General features: G+C 42.1%; 1 pseudogene; it reads left to right on the top strand.

Annotated features, from left to right (window-relative positions):
- The first annotated feature begins 2,346 nt into the window (after positions 1 to 2,346).
- Positions 2,347 to 14,665, top strand: LOC139379226 (probable tRNA (uracil-O(2)-)-methyltransferase; annotated as a pseudogene).
- Positions 14,666 to 17,263: the final 2,598 nt, after the last annotated feature.

The raw sequence follows: 17,263 nt of genomic DNA, 5'->3' as shown, positions 1-17,263 counted from the left end.
TCATGTATGTTGTATCCTGTGTTCTCCTTTGCCTAAAACGTTAGTGATTCAACCTCCCTTTTATTTATATTTTCATGTGTGGACGAAGGGCCCTGAATGTGGACATTGTACATTCTAAAGATTAAGTTGAAAAGCAGGTGACCATAGCATAAAGTGAATCATATCGCTGTTATATTCCATCAATAACAGCCTCAGGGTATTTCTCTCCATTGATATTTTGCTTGTTTTGTTTGAATGATGTCAAAACTTGCCAGCAGCAATGACTCAAGTACTGTAGAGAAACTATACTCTTTCTCTCTCCCTCCCTCTTTACTGTGTGTCTGCTCCTGCCAAGCCAGTCTGACTAGATTTTTTGGCCTCCTATTTGAATGTGCACCCAGGCAGCAACAAAGTGGAGTGCCCCCTGCATGCACTTCCTTGTACTAGTGGTATGGTACACACAACACAATAGAAAGGGAATGACGCTCAATTTAAAGGACAATCAAGAGTGGCGCTCAAAGAGTCTATTCTCATTTAAAAAACAGTGGAAACCGGTTCTCTTTCATGACATTATCACATGGACATAAAATGACCGAAAGGGCTTCAGAGTGGCACAGCGGTCTAAGGTATTGCATCACAGTGCTAGAGGTGTCACTACAGACCCTGGTTTGATCCTGGGCTGTATCACAACTGGCCGTGATCAGAAGTCCCATAGGCCACACAATTGGCCCAGCGTTGTCCGCGTTAGGGTTTGGCCGGTGTAGGCCCATCATTGTAAATAAGAATTTGTTCTTAACTGACTTTCCTAGTTAAATAAATTATATATATATATATATATATATATATATATATATATATATATATATATATATATATATATACTGTAGATGTGAATGTATGATTATGTATCAATAATGACTCATGTAAAAATCATTGTTATTGTGAAAAGAGATCATTGCTATATCAGATATTTTGTATCGGTTATGTAGCAGTGACTCATTGCTCAATTAACATTAATTTACCAAGTGGATTGAGAAATATAACGGCCTAATGATACCAGGTTGCGATGTGATATTCCGTTTCTAGAGAGCATGAGTATGTGGGAATAGTGGTGACCATAATGTTGTCTTTAAACGTATCTGTCACAGGGTTCAGAATGCAAATTCTTGAGCAAAAGGTTCTTAGTGTCAGCTTACAGCATGGGAAGCTCGTACTTTATGATGTGTGTGTGACCTGGAGGCTTGTGACATTTTTCTGTAGCCTTTTCTCACCTGACAATTGGGACCAGGATCCACCTCAGATGCTCCACAGATGAAAGGGGAAACTTTTTAGGGGTAAATTATCATAATCTTTAGATGCTCTTTGTTTCACAGGAAGCATGTTCATGGTGCTGTAACAGTAATGTGAGGGAAGTTGTCAGAATTTGCATCAGACCTTCTACCCCTGAAGTGTTTATCAAAACATTAAGCAGGTGATCAGTGAGCAGAGTGTTTGGAAATCAGCATAAAAAGGAAAAAGAGTGAAGGGTATTAAGATTATTCATTGGTGTGAGGTCAAACTTGTGATATTTTTTTTTGCATCCTGATTTCACATTTTCTGCATATAAAATAATGTACAATTGGATGGTACTAGACAGCAGCACCAGTACAGGGTCGTTCAAGATGTTGAGATTAAAAATACAACAGCACTCTCTGCTGTTGGTTTTTCAAACGGCGCTCTTTTCTTCTGAGTGGCGCTTTCATGGCGTCATCAACCCGCGACAAAATCCCTTTGAGTAAGTCGCCGGAAGTGTTATTTTTTGTTATTACGTTTGCAATGTATAATGTTTCAGTGCTATGCAATTTGCTATTATATCTAAACCATGTTGAAACTAAGTTTACAGACAAATGTAATACTCTTCCGGGAGGATTTTGGTCTGGCGTTAATGTTTAGATAAATAAACCACACGTTGTGAACAAATGTCTTTGTGGACGTCATGGATGTGATACGTCAGAGTCCAAGGATGTTCTTTCTTTAGTGAATAGTTGTATTGAACTTGAATATGACAAGCAGAGACTGGTATTTTTCTGTGAGGACATTCATTCCTAAAGTAAACTTATGGAACAACAGTACATAAAGACATACTCAAAAGTAAAGACATGCTAATGACAATAAGCTGCTTATCATTGAGTTCTGGCTGACTTTACAGCATGTGCACAACAACAGTCGGATGTGTGAAATGTTGTGTGTTCCTTTTTAAAAATCTTTACATTTTCAGACTTTGAATCTCAAAGAGTAAAGTAAGCTTCATACCAGTTGAGGAGAGTGCGGAAGGTACTGCGTTTCGAAGGAAGAACATCTATCAGATACACCTTCTGCCTGAGAACAATGATGAATGGTGAGTCTTTCCATGTCATGATGTTTAATCTCAATGTCAGCTTCTTCGCCTAGCCTTCCATCAACCCAGTCATGCATGGACACATTGGACAGTGTCTACATTGATTTGCTCTGTAACACCTCCTGCAGCAGTGGTTTGTTGTTGTTGAAGTTGTTTTCATGTTAATGTCCCAACATACTGTAATATCTGTCTTTGTTTAGGTTTGGCCTGAAGTAACAGACCCTGAGAAGTCTTTTGATAGGCCTCCTCAGTATATGGACAGAATGCTAATATGTGTGAAATAACAGCTCTTATGACAATACCGCCATTGTTCTATCAATGCACAGGTCCTATGGGGCGAGGAGCTAGCAGAGAAGGGTCTGACGGTCAAACAGTCCTTTGTGGATCTTGGTTATGGAAATGGTCTATGTATGATAAACACTACACTAGGTTGCCAGAACACAGTTACATAAAACAACCTGATATGCCCTGGTGCTGAATAATAACACCTGGACACCTATGGAAAACTGACCTTTGTTTCTGATATTTTTTAGTTCACAAATGTCCACTGGACGCTTAATCAATGACACGGTGTAGCTGGTGTGTTGCAAGAAGCTTTAGGCTGCGTCCCATATGGCACTGTATTCCCTTTATAGTGCACTACATTTGACAAGGGCCCGCAAATGAACGACAAACAAAAAACATTGATTTCAAAGTTTTCTTACATAAACATTTGTTTTGAGAGAGAGAGAGAGAGAGAGAGAGAGAGAGAGAGAGAGAGAGAGAGAGAGAGAGATAGAGAGAGAGAGAGAGAGAGAGAGAGAGAGAGAGAGAGAGAGAGAGAGTTATGCTTCCGACAAACCATGACCCGACAAACCATGCTTCTTAACCAGCTGCCCCGGCCCGCCACAAGGAGTCGCTAGAGCGCGATGAGCCATCAGTCACACCTGGAATTCATTACCACCTTGATTACTTATCATTTATCTAGCGCTCTGTTCTGTCAGTCGTCAGGTAGTATTGTTTATATTTCCTTGTTTTATTTGTTTCTTGTTTTATAATGTTCGTTATTATTAAGCTCACTGCACTTGTTTCCTGACTCCCTGCGTCTACATTCATTTTAATAATTCATAAACAAACTTGATATCAGTAAAAACACTAACTAATTGATAGATCTACATTTTACTTGTTACTTCTGTGAACTTTCATTATCCTCCCTCAAGAGGGAGAGAAATTACAATATCTTTAAAGATAAGTGGATTTTTGATGATGGAATTTCAAAGCACAAGGCAATGTTTCATAAAGGCCAAAAAAATTCTGCTAAACTAAATGTGTTTATTAGTTGGCAGGGGTCTTTACTTCATTATGGTTTGCTGTATTTTTAATACCTTTTAAGACTTTCTGGTAGATGTTGTGAAAGACCCCTTTTCCATCTGTTTGACAAGAAATCAGTCTTAGCTTATTCAGAATTTGTTGTTGAAAAATGTATATATATATACCTTAATAAATAAAATGTTTTACTCTTAGCTTTCATTTGACATGCTCCTATGAACTTCACATGTTGGTGCTCATGGCTTGGAATTGACCATAGTGCACTATATACGGAATAGGGTGCCATTTGGGATGCGGACTTAATCCGCGCCAATTTCATGCCAGTGTTCTATTCAATCAGTGATGTGATTTAACGTCTAATCAAAACGCTGGATAGCCGTGATTGAAATGACACACTGGGGGTAGGTGAATAGTGTCTTTGTGTAACCAACGTTCAGTTCTGCCCGCTGATGAAGTGATTAGGGACTGACTGACCGTCATACCTGCTTGTGTTTCAGCACCCTGGAAAGGGCATCGATGTGAGGAAACAGAAGATCTGGAATATGTACGGCCCATGAACCTATCTAGAGGTGAGGAAGGGCTAAATGAAACACTGTTTTATTCAGCTTTGATCAGTTAGCGCTTGTCACTTTAGAGGGTGTTTATCCTGCATGAGCCTCATAATACCCTTTAATAGACCCCAAGATCAACTTCATTTTGAGGGCTTTGTGGATATTTGGAATTCCCATTTTTTCTTCTTCTAAGAAACCAAAACTATTGCACTATTTGAAATATTTGTGAATACCAAATTAATTCAGATGATGTGTACAGTAGGTATTATAGGTATTAATATATTAACTATTTCGTTCAGCTTTTCAAATTAAGTCACATGTAGCCTGAGTCTAAACCTCCATAGACACACATGGAATTGCACGTGGGGTTGCAGGGAACCAGTGCTCTGCTGTGCTTTACTTTTCCCCTGCCGCACCCCTTCAATGTTTCATCTGAAGACATGCTGCTCTCTTTCCCTTTACTGTAACCAACATCCTCACCCACTGAGCAACAACCGTCACCGGACGTTGAAAAGTAGTTGAAATTTAGTCAGTCTGCCCTAGCCTTGATTTCAACATCTACAGATCCAATTTTTTGGTCCGGTCTGGACCAGCCTTGATTTCAATTAGGGCCCAGGGCATTAATATAACATCGATATAGCACCCTATTTTCTACATAGTGCACTACTTTTGATCAGACCCCTACGGGCCCTATAGGGCCCTGGGCAAAAGTAGTGCGCTACAAAGGGAATACCGGGCCATTTGGGACATAACCTGAGAGAAAAGGGAGTTGTGCTAAATTAGGGCCTCAAAAAAGAACTTGTTCTCTCAGACATTTCATCTCAGGTGTCAGACAGTCAGAGCTGTGAAGTCAATTAAATTCAGTCAAACATGCTGTCATGAGAGAATTTTGCCACCTCAGTTCCCCAGTGTCGTATAAATGACAATCTCATCTTCTCTCTTTGGAATACGGGAGTGCAGTTCACCTTAGGTTCCCCCGTGTTGTTGTTGTTTTTTTTACATCATTATAGTTATATAGACTACAGTCGCGAGGATAGCCCATGTGTTTATTATATCAGACCCAGAAGTCTGGACAGTGGGCACCCCATTGTGATTTCCCTGCTGTGGAAAAGCTATTACCCTCTTACCAACCAATGACAGCACAATACCAGTCAATCAATCACCAAGGGCCCTCCACTCTAGATTATCAACTTCAAAACTGTTCTGTTGATTTTGTATAAGTGTTAAACATGGCCTATTTAGCTTACATAGAGATTATTGTTACAGTACTGCACCACATTATGCAACATATTCAAGACACTCAACCTTTGTTTTGTTTGCAGCTAGGGATAGTATGCCAAGGTACGTGTGAACAGTGGGCAGCTGGCAGCAGGTTGGCATTTATTGTCAGGAATCTTGCCCTGGGTGAAGCTCTGCAAAGTGGTCACTAGCTGGCACAGGCACAAATTCATAAAATCAGATTTTTAACCTAACCTTAACCACATTGCCAACCCTAACCTTTATGATATAGACAATTTTGACTTTGCAGCTGACCCATCTAGCAAAAATGTCTCAGTTCTGCCTCCAGGGCAAGATTCAGGACAAACGTCATCCTGCAGGGTCCCAGGGCCTTAATATCAAATCGCATTTTATTTGTCACATGCGCCGAAAAGAACAGGTAGACCTTACAGGGAAATGCTTATTTATAAGCCCTTAACCAACGATGCAGTTCAAGAAATAGAGTTAAGAAAATATTTACTAAATAAACTAAAGTAAAACATTAAATGTAACACAATAAAATAACAATAACGTGGCTATAAACAGGGGGTACTGAGTCAATGTGTGGGGGAACAGGTTAGTCCAGGTAATTTGTACATGTAGGTAGGGGTGAAACAAGGGGGGGGGGGGTGGTCAATGTAAATAGTCTGGGTTTCCATTTGATTAATTGTTCAGCAGTCTTATGGCTGGGGGATAGAAGATGTTAAGGAGCCTTTTGGACCTAGACTTGGTGCTCCGGTATCACTTGCCGTGTGGTAACAGAGAGAACAGTCTATGACTTGGGTGACTGGAGTCTTTGACCATTTTTTGGGCATTCCTCTGACACCACCTAGTATTCAGGTCCTGGATGGCAGGAAGCTTGGCCCCAGTGATGTAATATAATATCACTACAGCGTTTACAGCTGTCCGTTAGAGATGAATGGGATAACTGGGGCTATTGACAATGTGAAATTAGTCTGGACCTGGACTGGCCTCCTAGACTGTTATTAATGGATTGTCCATAGACTCTGTGTTTGTGTACTGATGTGAGCATAAGGTTGATTGCACATTAACATTTATTTAGTGACTAAGAGGAAACGGAGATACTGTATTTGTTTGTTGTTGCCTCTGTTTTAGCCAATATACTAAAACAGTGAATCCTAAAAATACAATGCTAAAATGTCACAATACCGGTAAAAATGTAGGTACAAAACCTTTCATCCGACCATACAGTGTTTGCACACAATTAGTATGCTAGTCGACTAGAAGAATGAATTACACAGTATGATTGTGGAAATTATTGCATCTTATGGTTCTTGTGTTCCTTTCAAACTTACATGAGGCAATTGTTTAGCTTGTTTAGCTAGGGACTCACTGTACCTTTCACTAAAGGCTTGGGGTTCTGTCAGGATCTGCACCCTGTCCTTTCTGGTGGTCTTATCCTCGTGATATATTATGATGGGTGTCTAGACTAGAACATGGTGATGGGATAGGATGTGTCTAGACTAGAACATGGTGATGGGATATGATAGTGTCTGGACTATAACATGGTGATGGGATATGATGGTGTCTGGACTAGAACATGGTGATGGGATATGATGGTGTCTGGACTAGAACATGGTGATGGGATATGATGGTGTCTGGACTAGAACATGGTGATGGGATATGATGGTGTCTGGACTAGAACATGGTGATGGGATATGATGGTGTCTGGACTAGAACATGGTGATGGGATATGATGGTGTCTGGACTAGAACATGGTGATGGGATATGATGGTGTCTGGACTAGAACATGGTGATGGGATATGATGGTGTCTGGACTAGAACATGGTGATGGGATATGATGGTGTCTGGACTAGAACATGGTGATGGGATATGATGGTGTCTGGACTAGAACATGGTGATGGGATATGATGGTGTCTGGACTAGAACAAGGTGATGGGATATGATGGTGTCTGGACTAGAACATGGTGATGGGATATGATGGTGTCTGGACTAGAACATGAAGTGGTCTCCAACTCCTGAAAGGGGTTTCCTTGTTGTCATTTTATCTAGTTTCCCTAGTTCACAGGTTTAGGCTAAAATCATTTATTTACTTGTTTACTTTTGTTGTGTTGTATAAGACCAGTTATTTAATTAGGCCCTACATGGCAATAGGCACAACATGTTGGTTTAAATTAAATACAAATAAATTGAATTTGTAACCTCATCTGACTCATTATTTCAGATCACCCTTCCTTATACCCACCCTGACACTAAATGAGCTGGGATAACAATATCAAGATGTTATCCTCCTTCAATATTAAAAGTTGGCAACAGAGTTCTTTAGCGACAGAGAGCGGCTGGGTGTGTCACAAGTCATTTGTCATTTAAAAAAATGAATGATTCAAAAATCTAATTACGGTCGTTGGCGGTGCGTCTCTCTGATCTAAAGAAGCCTCTTGTGCTTTTGGGTGTGGGTTCTATTCCAGGAAATGGCAATCACTCCCAGTGATGGCTTCTTATTCCTGGACACAGACTGGCTGATTGGAAACCACTCGGAGGAGCTCTCGCCGTGGATCCCCGTTATAGCAGCCAGGCAAGTCATCAGCAGACACAATTTGGCTTAGCCGCATCAAGTGGCAGCTGATCTATTGAATTTGAAATCATGTTACTTTCATGAGTTGGGTTGGTTTGGGGAGAGGGGGATTGGAGGTGTGTTGATGTGTGAAGGGACTTGTTTGATGCGGTGGCCATCTGATGGCGATGTTGAGCTTGGCTCTTGAAGTTAGTCTCTGGTTTGAAAGCGCCCAACAGTACTTAACGATGCCTCATAGCTCCATAGGCTTTAAATTGTCCTCATTTTTCTTACATCCAACTTTGAGTAAGTTGTGCCTAATTCAGTTGTTCCTACAGTATGTTCTCACCTCTATGATGTCTGCTACCTCTGCTTGGCCAGGGTTCTCTAAGACTAAACCAGGGAAATAAAGGATAGTTTTGATGTCATTTCTGTCACTTTCCTCACACTAGGTCATCCTTCTCCGGCCGGTACATTGTTCTGCCGTTTCTTTGACTTCTATGGGAAGTACCAGCGGAGACAGTTTCAGAAGTCCCAGTATAAGGAATACATTGACTTCATCTCTGAGATCAGCACAGCCTGTGGGTTCAACACAGAGGAGGACTGCCTGAGAATCCCCTCCACAAAGCGGATATCCTAATGGAGCGGCAGGTAGCCTAGTGGTTAGAGCGTTGGGCTAGTAAACGAAAGGTTGCTGGATCGAATCCCAGAGATGAGAAGATAAAAATCTATCGTTCTGCCCCTGAACAAGGCAGTTAACCCACTGTTCCCTGGTAGGCTGTCATTGTGAATAAGAATGTGTTGTTAACTGACTTGCCTAGTTAAATAAAGGTTCAATTTAAAAAAATAACACCCACACTTGAACACATGGTCCCGTGTGGCTCAGTTGGTAGAGCATGATGCTTGCAACGTCAGGGTTCAATTCCCATTGGGAAAAGTACAAAAATGTATGCACTCACTACTGTTAGTCACTCTGGATAAGAGCATCTCCTAAAACACTAAAAATAAAAAATAAATAATAAAAAAATACAAATAAATTTAAAAAACACAGAATATGCCAACATAAGCCAGTCACATTGTTTTAATCTAACCCCTTACTCTGCAGGTGTGTCTGGTAGGAAAGTCAAGGAGCTACCAGCTGTCAGACGAGTGGAGAGCCAAGTATATACAGGGTCGTCAGACCTGGTCCGGGGTCACAGTACAAGGGTCAAACGTCGAGGGGGAAGCTGAGACTGACAGGTCCCATGGGAACAACTGGGGAGCTGGGTTCCAGCCCCGAGAGAGGATTGAGACTGTGTGGAATTGCGCCGCCCTCCCCCGGGATTTTGTAGATGGTATAGTCTTACGTGTGGCCAACACTCTGCTTGGTTGACCGACAAGGGCGGGGATGTCCCTGATGCCTGGAGCACTGGAGGTAAGGGAATGGGACTTAATAACTAAACTGTCAATCAAATCACAAGGTAATCTCTCCTTCAAAACATTGAGCTGTCATTGAGGTCATATTAGGTTTAGGAATAAATAACAAAAAGTACATATCTGACTGACATATCTTACTATAATGAAGTATATTGGGTTTATGTACACTACATGGTGTATAGTTGACTCGGTGGAATTCAGGAATGTTAAGGTCATGATAGGTCCCTTATGTCCTTCTCGCCCCCCCCCCCACCAAGGCCCCTGGTGGTGCAGTGCGACCCTGCTTTGAACCCTGGAAGTGTTTCATCCTCTGCCAGCTACATCCTGTGTACGACACACACCGCCCCCATCTCTCCTTTATCAACCCCTCCAGATTCTCCCCTCCCCTCATCCTACACACACACACACACACACACCTTCACCCGAGGTACGTTAGATGAGATAAGGAGATGAAGTGTACTCTGATTAAAACAGAAGAATCTCTTTCAGGACTGGAATTAGAGAGACAGACAAAGGTAGAGTCGGGAGGGAATGAAAAGGGAGGGGGTGAAAAAGAGGATGGAGAGACAGAGCGCCTGTAACCCGGGATGGGGATGAATAATGCATTCTGATCCATCTTTTATGGATGACTCTGTATTTGTGTTCTCCTATGGTGCTGCTCTGAAAATAGGGAGGGTAAGTGGTGGAGGGGGGGGGGGGGGGGGGGGCGGCTGGGACACTGACAGCAACTAGCCCGCGAATTTCACTGTCTCTCTCTCAATAGATGTGACAATCAATGGACAAGCTAAACAATTGCCTCATGCAAGTTTGAAAGAAACACAAGAACCATAAGATGCAATAATTTCCACAATCATACTGTGTAATTCATTCTTCTAGTCGACTAGCATACTAATTGTGTACAAACACTGAATGGTCGGATGAAAGGTTTTGTGCCTACATTTTTACCGGTATTGTGACATTTTTGTATTGTATTTTTAGATGGCAGTAATGCTTAGTATTCACTGTTTTAGTATACGGGCTAAAACAGACAACAAACAAATACAGTATCTCTGTTTCCTCTTAGTCACTAAATAAATGTTAACGTGCAATCAACCTTGTGCTCACAGCAGTGCACAAACACAGTATCTATGGACAATCCATTAATAACAGTCTAGGAGGCCAGGCCAGGTCCAGACTAATTCCACATTGTCAATAGCCCCAGTTATCCCATTCATCTCAATTAGCAGTGTAGGCTATGGTCTCAAAAGGGCAGCTGTAAACGTTGTAATGATGTTATAGTAGGGTCCTGGGCCCCCGCAGGTTGAAGTTTGTCCTGAATCTTGCCCTGGAGGCAGAACCGAGCCATTTCAACTAGATGGGCCAGCTACAAAGTCAAAATTGTCAATATCATAAAGGTTAGGGTTGGCAATGTGGTTAAGGTTAGGTTTAAAATCCGATTTTATGAATTTGTGCCTGTGCCAGCTAGTGACCACTTTGCAGAGCTTCCTCCAGTTTGCAGAGCTTCCTTCCTGACAATAAATGCCAACCTGCTGCCAGCTGCCCACTGTTCACACGTACCTTGGCATACTATCCCTAGCTGCAAACAAAACAAAGGTTGAGTGTCTTGAATATGTTGCATAATGTGGTGCAGTACTGTAACAATAATCTCTATGTAGGCTAAATAGGCCATGTTTAACACTTTTATACAAAATCAACAGAACAGTTTTGAAGTTGATAATCTAGAGTGGAGGGTCCTTGGTGATTGATTGACAGGTATTGTGCTGTCATTTGATGTCACTGATGTTCTGAAAGAGCTGCAAAATCTGGACACCTACAAATCAGCCGGGCTAGACATCTGGACCCTTTCTTTCTAAAATTATCTGCCGAAATTGTTGCAACCCCTATTACTAGCCTGTTCAACCTCTCTTTCGTGTCGTCTGAGATTCCCAAAGATTGGAAAGCAGCTGCGGTCATCCCCCTCTTCAAAGGGGGACTCTTGACCCAAACTGCTACAGACCTATATCTATCCTACCCTGCCTTTCTACGGTCTTCGAAAGCCAAGTTAACAAACAGATCACCGGCCATTTTGAATCCCACCGCACCTTCTCCCCTGTGCAATCTGGTTTCAGAGCTGGTCAGAGCACCTCAGTCACGCTCAAGGTCCTAAACGATATCTTAACCGCCATCGATAAGAAACAATACTGTGCAGCCGTATTCATTGACCTGGCTAAGGCTTTCGACTCTGTCAATCACCACATCCTCATCGGCAGACTCAACAGCCTTGGTTTCTCAAATGATTGCCTCGCCTGGTTCACCAACTACTTCTCTGATAGAGTTCAGTGTGTCAAATCGGAGGGCCTGTTGTCCGGGCCTCTGGCAGTCTATGGGGGTGCCACAGTGTTCAATTCTTGGGCCGACTCTCTTCTCTGTATACATCAATGATGTTGCTCTTGCTGCTGGTGAGTCTCTGATCCACCTCTACACAGATGACACCATTCTGTATACTTCTGGCCCTTCTTTGGACACTGTGTTAACAACCCTCCAGACGAGCTTCAATGCCATACAACTCTCCTTCTGTGGCTTCCAACTGCTCTTAAATACAAGTAAAACCAAATGCATGCTCTTCAACAGATCGCTGCCTGCACCTGCCCGCCCGTCCAGCATCACTACTCTGGACGGTTCTGATATGTGGACAACTACAAATATCTAGGTGTCTGGTTAGACTGTAAACTCTCCTTACAGACTCACATCAAACATCTCCAATCCAAAGTTTACTCTAGAATTGGCTTCCTATTTCGCAACAAAGTATCCCTCACTCATGCTGCCAAACATACCCTCCTAAAACTGACCATCCTACCGATCTTCGACTTCGGCGATGTCATTTACAAAATAGCCTCCAATACTCAACTCAATAAATTGGATGCAGTCTATCACAATGCCAACTGTTTTGTCACCAAAGCCCCATATACTACCCACCACTGCGACCTGTATGCTCTCGTTGGCTGGCCCTCGCTTCATTCCTGTCGCCAAACCCACTGGCTCCAGGTCATCTACAAGACCCTGCTAGGTAAAGTCCCCCCTTATCTCAGCTCGCTGGTCACCATAGCAGCACCCACCTGTAGCATGCGCTCCAGCAGGTATATCTCTCTGTTCACCCCCAAAACCAATTCTTCCTTTGGCCGCCTCTCCTTCCAGTTCTCTGCTGCCAATGACTGGAACGAACTACAAAATTCTTTGAAACTGGAAACACATCTCCCTCACTAGCTTTAAGCACCAGCTGTCAGAGCAGCTCACAGATTACTGCATCTGTACATAGACCATCTATAATTTAGCCCAAACAACTCCCTCTTCCCCTACTGTATTTATTTTGCTCCTTTGCACCCCATTATTTATATTTCTACTTCACACATTCTTCCACTGCAAATCTACCATTCCAGTGTTTTACTTGCTATATTCGCCACTGTGGCCTTTTTCTGCCTTTACCTCCCTTATCTCACCTCATTTGCTCACATCGTATATAAACTTATTTTTCTACTGTATGTTTGTTTTACTCCATGTGTAACTCTGTGTTGTTGTATGTGTCAAACTGCTTTGGTTTATCTTGGCCAGGTCGTAATTGTAAATGAGAACTTGTTCTCAACTTCCCTACCTGGTTAAATAAAAAAGGTTGGTAAGAGGGTAATAGCTGTTCCACAGCAGGGAAATCACAATGGGGTGCCCACTGTCCAGACTTCTGGGTCTGATATAATAAACACATGGGCTATCCTCGCGACTGTAGTCTATATAACTATAATGATGTAAAAAACAACAACAACACGGGGGAACCTAAGGTGAACTGCACTCCCGTATGCCAAAGAGAAGATGAGATTGTCATTTATACGAACCAAAGGTCAAAACAGATTGAATTCTCCATGTAGAAGGGAAAGTAAAGCCAGAAATACCTTAATCTCCATGAAATGGAACTTAAAGGTTGGCTAGCCGCTCTGCTGCGAACTCCACTGGGAATTCATATCTTGGCTTACACATATTGTGGAAACACAAAAATAGTTTTTGGCCATGCATACCCATTATCTAAGGCAGCCTGGGGAATGGGTTAATTTTAATACCTCCCTCTCTCCTAACTCGTTGGTATCTGAAATGACGCTGGGGAACTTAGGTGGTGAAATGTTCTCCTATGACAGCATGTTGGACTTAGTTTAATTGACTTCACAGCTCTGACTGGCTTGACACCTGAGAGAACAAGTTCTTTTTTGAGGCTCTAATTTAGCACAACTCCCTTACCTCTCAGGCTGTGTCCCAAATGGCACTGTATTCCCTTTGTAGTGCACTACTTTTGACCAGGGCCCCATTTTTGGCTTTGGTCAAAAGTAGTGCACTATGTAGGAAATAGGGTGCCATTTGGGACGCATGCTGTGCCATCCCAAAAGTCTCTCCAGTCACTCTTACATTTCATCCTTCTCCTACTACTCCATTCTTGAACCCTGAACCACCACCTTCTCATTTTTTATTCCAAATGCACTCTCTCACTCTCTCCTCTTCAGGCAGTCTGTCAGGGAGAGAGGTGTTGGAGTAGGAAACTCTACAGGTCTTAAAGAAGGAGTGTGGAGGTCTGTACACCTGCTCAAGAACAACCACCAGGTCTTCAGAGGTACGTGCAGTACAAACTCAGCATCCAGACTAGTGTTGAAAAATGATGACAACTTTCCCAGGATTTTCAGTAGTCCCGGTTGGAAGACTGGAATCGGGTATGAATACGCAGGAAATCCAGAATCCTCCCACCAAAATGTCAGGAAAACCTGAGAGTTTTGGGAATGTTACTATAATGTTTTTACCTTAATCCAGACATTATCTCAACAAAGCTCTGAGCTCCATATTTGGCTATAACCAGAGATGATATAGATCCAGTTTTAACCAGAGATTATATAGATCCAGCTCTAACCAGAGATGATACAGATCCAGTTCCAACCAGAGATGATACAGATCCAGTTCCAACCAGAGATGATACAGATCCAGTTCCAACCAGAGATGATACATATCCAGTTCCAACCAGAGATGATACAGATCCAGTTCCAACCAGAGATGATACAGATCCAGTTCCAACCAGAGATGATACAGATCCAGTTCCAACCAAAGATGAAACAGATCCAGTTCCAACCAAAGATGAAACAGATCCAGTTCCAACCAGAGATGATACATATCCAGTTCCAACCAGAGATGAAACAGATCCAGTTCCAACCAAAGATGATACAGATCCAGCTCTAACCAGAGATGATACAGATCCAGTTCCAACCAGAGATGATACATATCCAGTTCCAACCAGAGATGATACAGATCCAGTTCCAACCAAAGATGAAACAGATCCAGTTCCAACCAGAGATGATACATATCCAGTTCCAACCAGAGATGATACAGATCCAGTTCCAACCAGAGATGATACAGATCCAGTTCCAACCAGAGATGATACAGATCCAGTTCCAACCAGAGAGGATACAGTGGGGCAAAAATAAAAGACACCCTATAAAAGACACCTGTCCATAACCTCAAACAGTCACACTCCAAACTCCATTATGGCCAAGACCAAAGAGCTGTCAAAGGACACCAGAAACAAAATTGTAGACCTGCACCAGGCTGGGAAGACTGAATCTGCAATAGGTAAGCAGCTTGGTTTGAAGAAATCAACTGTGGGAGCAATTATTAGGAAATGGAAGGCATACAAGACCACTGATAATCTCCCTCGATCTGGGGCTCCACGCAAGATCTCACCCCGTGGGGTCAAAATGATCACAAGAACGGTGAGCAAAAATCCCAGAACCACACGGGGGGACCTAGTGAATGACCTGCAGAGAGCTGGGACCAAAGTAACAAAGCCTACCATTGGTAACACACTACGCCGCCAGGGACTCAAATCCTGCAGTGCCAGACGTGTCCCCCTGCTTAAGCCAGTACATGTCCAGGCCCGTCTGAAGTTTGCTAGAGAGTATTTGGATGATCCAGAAGAAGATTGGGAGAATGTCATATGGTCAGATGAAACCAAAATATAACTTTTTGGTAAAAACTCAACTTGTCGTGTTTGGAGGACAAAGAATGCATCCAAAGAACACCATACCTACTGTGAAGCATGGGGGTGGAAACATCCTGCTTTGGCGCTGTTTTTCTGCAACAGCCCTAAAACATCACTGCTCTAGAGGAGATCTGCATGGAGGAATGGGCCAAAATACCAGCAACAGTGTGTGAAAACCTTATGAAGACTTACAGAAAATGTTTGACCTCTGTCATTGCCAACAAAGGGTATATAACAAAGTATTGAGAAACTTTTGTTATTGACCAAATACTTATTTTCCACCATAATTTGCAAAAAAATCATTAAAAATCCTACAATGTGATTTTCTGGATTTTTTTCTTCTAATTTTGTCTGTCATAGTTTAAGTGTACCTATGATGACAATTACAGGCCTCATCTTTTTAAGTGGGAGAACTTGCACAATTGGTGGCTGACTAAACACTTTTTTGCCCCACTGTATGGATCCAGTTCAATGTAGTGATCTGGTAAGTATCCCATTTTGGCACCAAACATCATGTGAAAATAACATTATTATTTGCATTCTTACATGAAGGTTCATTATCTTGGAATGTTTGTGAACATGATGACTATTTAGTTTGCTGCACTCTATATCAATGGTTCTGGTACTGGGTCTAACTGCATGAATCATACTGAAGCAATTCAGGGATTATTGGAATGTCACATATTCAGATAAGAATGCTTGAAAAAGTAGATGGAATCTTCCCCACTCTCAGCTTGAAGGAATTTTCATTTGGCAGTCTCTCAAAGCTTGCCTAAATTCTTGAAACTGGTCTAGACCTATTAGTAATATAAAAAGGTTTATATTAAACCCCCATCTCTCTCTTCCAGTAAAGGCGGTATGTTCCATATCCGGAACTGGCGGGTACAGACCCAGAATGCTGAAAGGTACCAGGGCTGATGCTAAACTGAAGCCCCTACTCTCTGGTGTCCTGAAAATCCGGGCCTGCTGGTTCCATGCCCCTCACCCCAACGGATGCCCCCTGCCGGCCGAGGAGTGTGACTTTGCCCGTTGAGCCGACGACCTTCAACCTTCCACCAGACTACTCAAGAAAATGAAGAACTCAAATTAAACGCACGATTCAGTTTAGACCGTTGCTTTATTTTTATTTGACTTGTTTTTATTTATGCTGTGAAACGATGGTACACAAACACCTGTGACTACAAAGTAATTTGTACATACTTGGTTGTAATTTATTGGACTTTTCAGACCTAAATCTGGTAAGATACGGTACTTTTGAGTTTGTAATCGGGGAGCAAGCTTTGCTATTTGTTTTGCACATCGCAAATATAACATCTAAAATATAAACATCCTATTGTCTTTATTACCTCACAAAAACAGGTCAGAAGGAAGGACATATGGGCTTAAAACTGTAAATGTCAGGGACATTAATTATGTATTGGGTAGTGTTCGGGGGGTGTCCTGTGTGCTGCTCTCTGTGTTCCCGCCTGTGTTCTTCTAACCCCTGGGCTCGTAACCATGTGGCTCAAAGGTCATATGGAGGCAGTAGAGGGCTGTCGTGTCTTTGGCTATGCCGGATTAAGTGATATGACATGCTATTCTATAAAATAATTTCTCCGTAATTAATATTACATGATTGAGCTAATCATGTAAATGTAATTAACTAGAGAGTCGGGCACCACAAAATAATATTTATAGAGCTGTTATCTTCCGAATAAACTCTTAAAGACCTAGTAATATTGTACATCAATAGCAGTCAATATTAATCGTCATCTTAATTCAGTCTCATCTGAAAGTTGTAAATTCTTGGTTACCTGCAT

The sequence above is a fragment of the Oncorhynchus clarkii genome, chromosome 21 (genome assembly GCF_045791955.1).
Source record: "Oncorhynchus clarkii lewisi isolate Uvic-CL-2024 chromosome 21, UVic_Ocla_1.0, whole genome shotgun sequence".
In the NCBI taxonomy this organism is placed as follows: Eukaryota; Metazoa; Chordata; class Actinopteri; order Salmoniformes; family Salmonidae; genus Oncorhynchus; species Oncorhynchus clarkii.
This window is presented reverse-complemented; position numbering and strand designations above follow the sequence as displayed.